This window comes from Cupressus sempervirens, chromosome 5, assembly GCF_028749045.1.
Source record: "Cupressus sempervirens isolate cs-2001-9-10 chromosome 5, ASM2874904v1, whole genome shotgun sequence".
NCBI lineage: Eukaryota > Viridiplantae > Streptophyta > Pinopsida > Cupressales > Cupressaceae > Cupressus > Cupressus sempervirens.
In genome coordinates, this window is record NC_143122.1 from 796,501,374 (window position 1) to 796,506,466 (window position 5,093).

The window sequence follows — 5,093 nt, forward strand, 5'->3', positions numbered from 1 at the left end:
ATTTCAAGTATTAATGGATGCTTTATGAAGCATTTTTTTTTGTCATCTCTCTATCTCCATCTTGTTGCATTTTTGGTTGTGAGTTGGTACGGGTGGTGTGGCCCATCATCAGGATCTTTGTTCTCTCTGACACATTCAATAGGCCTGCAAAGTCTCATCACATGATGACATTGGAGTCAAAAGATATCGACCTCTGAAGCTACCTCCTTAAAATTACCTGCAATTAAACATGTCAGACAACTGGAAAGTGCGTTTGGAAATGGCATGGAAAACTGGACAAACGGGCACATGAGTTAATGAAAACTGGGAAACTGGTAAATTGTCATGAGGAGAATATAACTGTGTGATTTGGGCTCATGACGAATAATAGGACGCAAATGGAGGACATTCAAAGTTGGCTACTTGGAAATTTGCGAACTGGAAACATTGACAGAAAGCATTTTTTCCAAATGGAATTGACCTGGTAAAGTGTGAAGACGGATTCGTCAAGTTCTAAAAACTGGCACACTTGTAATAGTTTCAGAGGACAACACAATGGTACAATTTATTCAATCTTTCCTATCATGGATTTCAAGTTATAACGCCACGAACAGGGGTACTAACAAATTTGCAAATGCTGACACCAGTAAAAAGCTACAAATTACGTTTGGAATCACGTTTGAAAACTGATCAAACGGATTCTTCATAAGCTAAAACTTGAAACATAACAATTTTTTAACGTCTACAATGCAACGCAAAAGAAAATTTCTCATTTTGGTCAACTGGTCAAAAGTTCTAACTCGTCAAACAGGGCTACCCAGAATTAGGAATCAATTGCAAAATTATGAAAACAGTAGCTGACCAACTTTGAGGGATTCAAAACCTAATCAAACAGACTTGAAACGACTTGAAATCTGAAACATAAGTTTTCGGGTATGGACACTATATATTCCCAAAGAGGAAAGTCACAAAACATTTCTGGGTGCGAGATATTCAAAGACAAACATAGCCTCCTGTCGCTATCTAACACTTAGGATAAAATGCAGATTAGACACCAACTCAAAACAAGACTTCGCCAAACAGCTCGAAATCTCAATTTAACATCATGGAACATGTGGACGGGCTAAATGGAGGGTGTTAGAAACATTAAACACCTTAGGGGCTTCAAAGGTACAGTCGGGTATGTTTGCATTTATGGGTATTCATAGGGCTTGATTTTTCAATGGTGCTCAAAATTGACCATTCAATTTTTATCGCCAACACTATTCTAATAAAAATCCCCTTAAGACCCCTTAGTTGTGCTTACTATGACATAATAGGCTTAATTATTATACAATGGGACCTATTATGACATACATGTTGAAAATAAATTCAATTTTATATTGTCATTGATGTTACACAAATGTCACACTCTAACCAAGCATTTCTAGTGTTAACCGAGCTCAATCAAGCACTATGGAAGTTTCTAGTATCAACCAAGTAGATTACAATATAAACTGAGTTAGGTCAATCAATGAAGAGAGTTAGTGTAAACCAAATAAGGTCGGTTATCAAAGAAAGTTCTATATTAACTGATTGTTGAGTCTAGTATTAGCCGATTGACAAAAAATTACTTTTGTTAATTATTTGGTTAATACAAGATGACCAAATGGATGTTTATTGATGTTTTGAAAGGGTTTACAAACTAAATTTTCTTGTCTCATGATATATATAAAAGTTCAAGTTGTGGGGATAAGAGAGAGAATAAAGCTAAATAAAATAGATGGATATGTTAGCAAAGACAAGGCCAAGTAGAAAATGTGAAGGTTGAGATGTAAGGAAACATCCGATCAGGAAGGATCCAAAGATTAAGCTAGAAAAATGATCTACATTTACAAAGTTAGTTTCTTCATTAGTCAGGTCAAACTATTTTTTCTTTCTAACCATAGAAATCTCTTAATAGAGTTGACTTAATATTCATTTTCTAAATCCTCTAACAAGGTAGCATTTATTCATTTAAGTGTCTAAAGACCTCTAATAAGGGCACTCTTGACAAGGTGATTCAAATCCTCTAATAGGATCACACTTAACCATGTGTCTTGTAACCTTTAATAGGGTTGGCTCCTAACAGGACTCACTTCAGAAGAGTGAAAAATTGTAACTAGTTTCATTGGTGGTTTTTCCCAAATTAGGTTTCCACATCAAATCTTGGTGTCTCATGTGTTCATGTTTTGATTAAGTAAAAATGGGTTTTGAAAGGACTTAAAACCTTGTACAAAGGGAAAAGAAAGATATAACAATGAAGGAACTTAAAACAACTATGGAACACCACCCAAAAACCTAGAGGGACACACCAAAATTCCCCACAAGAGGGAAAACAACCTAGAAAGCCAAATACCATCAAGATTTACATTTTGGTCTAGTCTTTTGAGAATGTAAAGATATATCAAATGAAGGTTTGGAGGATTTCACTTTTTTTCTTCCTTTAACTGATGTCCATCCATCCTTTACCTTCCTAGCAACCATTTTCCAATCAAAGCAAACCATTGGACAAGGGTTAGCCCCACCACTAACCCCCAAAACCCTCGTAAAAGAAAATTTGGCCTCTATACCCCCAACAACCGAGATAAAAAAGTTGAATTAGCACCAACAATAGTGTTCTAGATAGAGTCAGTAGAAAAAGAAAGGAAAACAACAATATTCTAAATCAAATCCACCATAGGGACAAAATTTGTATCATCAAAGATAGCAACTAAATCTTTAGGAAAATAAAGATCATTATGAGAAGAGCTATCCACCCTGTTCATACCCATGGATACTTTTTGCAATGTACAGTGATCATTTGAAACCCCCAACCACCAAGAAGGTGATTTATTCTATCTAACATTGTCAAAGGAGCATCGTATAGTGAGATGCTCATTCTTATGATATTTCTTGCATCTGAAGGGAACACCTTCATAATCAAGAAGCTAGATCCAAGAACCATTTGAATAAGCCAACTTAATCATTTCAGGGAGAGCCTTAGATACATCAATCTCCATGATAATGCAAGAATACATCATCCTATATACATTAGAAGACTCTGAATCAAACAACTTAAAGTCCCCAATGACATCCCCCATAGCCTCCAAAACTAAATCCTACCAAAACAAAAGGGGAAGATTCAACAATCTTACCCATAGAGGTATCTTATTAAAGTATTCAATAGTCGAATCAAAATCTTGATATCAAGGTTTTTCCATCAAGGGGAACCTCTCCTTCCAAGAGAAACAATGACACGTGATGGAATTTCTATCTATAGCATTTGCAAATTTCACAATTAAAAACCCGTTCCTACAAGGTAAATCTAAACTAAATTTGAAATGAACAGTTCCCAATATTTAGAAATCTAAGCATGCAAATCCAATAGCGAGGGTCGAAAACCCCTAAAATGAAAAATAGAAGCTATAGTAGAGTAATCCTCCACATATAGGGAGATCTCATAAAAAAAACTTAAATTAAGATGAATCACAAGAGATTTACTTATAGAGACAGGCACAATTGAGAGTCCCCTTTTCACAACAAGGCCACCAAGACCTACGTCATAAGTAGCCACATCTACATAAGAAATGTCAAAACCCCTCACAAAAACCTAAGACATCCCAAAAGACTCACTAGGAGAAACAATAGAAATAGGAATCCTCCCATGAGCAACATCAGGGTGAGAGTTCGTAGTAGAAGGACACACTTGGGCAGAAGTAGCTAGAGTAGTGAGAGTAGGAGATGTGGTAGGGATCTGAACTAGAGAAGGAGGATGGAAATCCTCTACAATAGTAGTACCTAGAGAATCATGGGTGGAAGAGGAAGTTTGAATAGCCACGTGGGTGGAAGAAGGAGCGAGAGCCATATCATTATTTTTAAGATGTCTCATGAGTTCATGTTATTTACTTAATGCTTAATGTTTCTAAAACTAAGTTACTAAAGTTTAATACACATTAATATCTTAAGATCTCTTTGTTAACTAAGTTAGAAAGAGTATATAGTTCTAACTAAGCATAGAAAGTATTTGGTTTGAGGAGATAAAGTTTGTGTTGACATCTAAGGGACTTGGATTTTTTTTTGTGGTAACTGATTCACCCCTCCCCTCTTAGTTACTAATCTTACATTTCCAACAATTTGTAGTAGAGAATTGGTGCTTACATGAAAAAGGTTTTAAGGACCTAAGCTAAAGATTAAGATGTCTTACAGAAGGGTAATTCCTAAACTTAACAAAGAAAATGTTTCAGCATGGCAAGAGTTGATGGAGCTTCATATATAAAGCATCAGTGGTGTTGGTGTATTCTATCTGGATTATCCTATTGGTGTAGCTATTGATATTGCATCCTCGATGATGATTGATATTGCATCCTATTAGTGTAGCCTATGTCTATGGAGAAAATCAAAGATGCAAAGGAGCACAATATTATGATGATTAATATTGCATCCTCTTTAAACTATTCTAAATTTGATGAAGTCAAGGATTATCCGACTACATTTGAGATGTGCAAAAAATTCAAGAAAGTCATTAGAAGTGAAAAAAATGTGCAAAGAGCTAAGGTCGAAAGCTTAAGAGGAAAGTTTGATTGATCAAAAATGAAAGAAGATGAGAACATCACCCAATATAGTGAAAGGGTCAAAGAAAGTGTTAGTACAATCAGAGCTTTAGGTGGAACAATTGATGATGAAATAGTAACCAAAAAGCTACTAAGAAATTTTCTTCCTATTTATGGAATTAGACTTTTGGCTATTCAAGAGATGAGATGCAATCCTAAACATGATCTAAACCTAGATACTCTTGTGGGAAGATTGACTAGTTTTGATTTGGACATTTTTGATAGCTATGCTCCTTCTAACAATCTTGAATCTACATTCAAAGCTAAACTAACCCTTGGTAGAAAAGTAGGGAACTCAAAGGGAAACAAGTTGATAGTGAAGATGAATATGATGATGAGGAAATGAAAAAATGGCACTTACCTCTCATGTTAGCAAAAATAATACATGGGTCATAGATAGTGATTATTCTCATCACATGACTGGTGGTAAAACAAAATTTTAACATTTATAACATTATGATGGTGGAAGTGTCAGATTTGGGAACAATGAACCATGTTATGTAA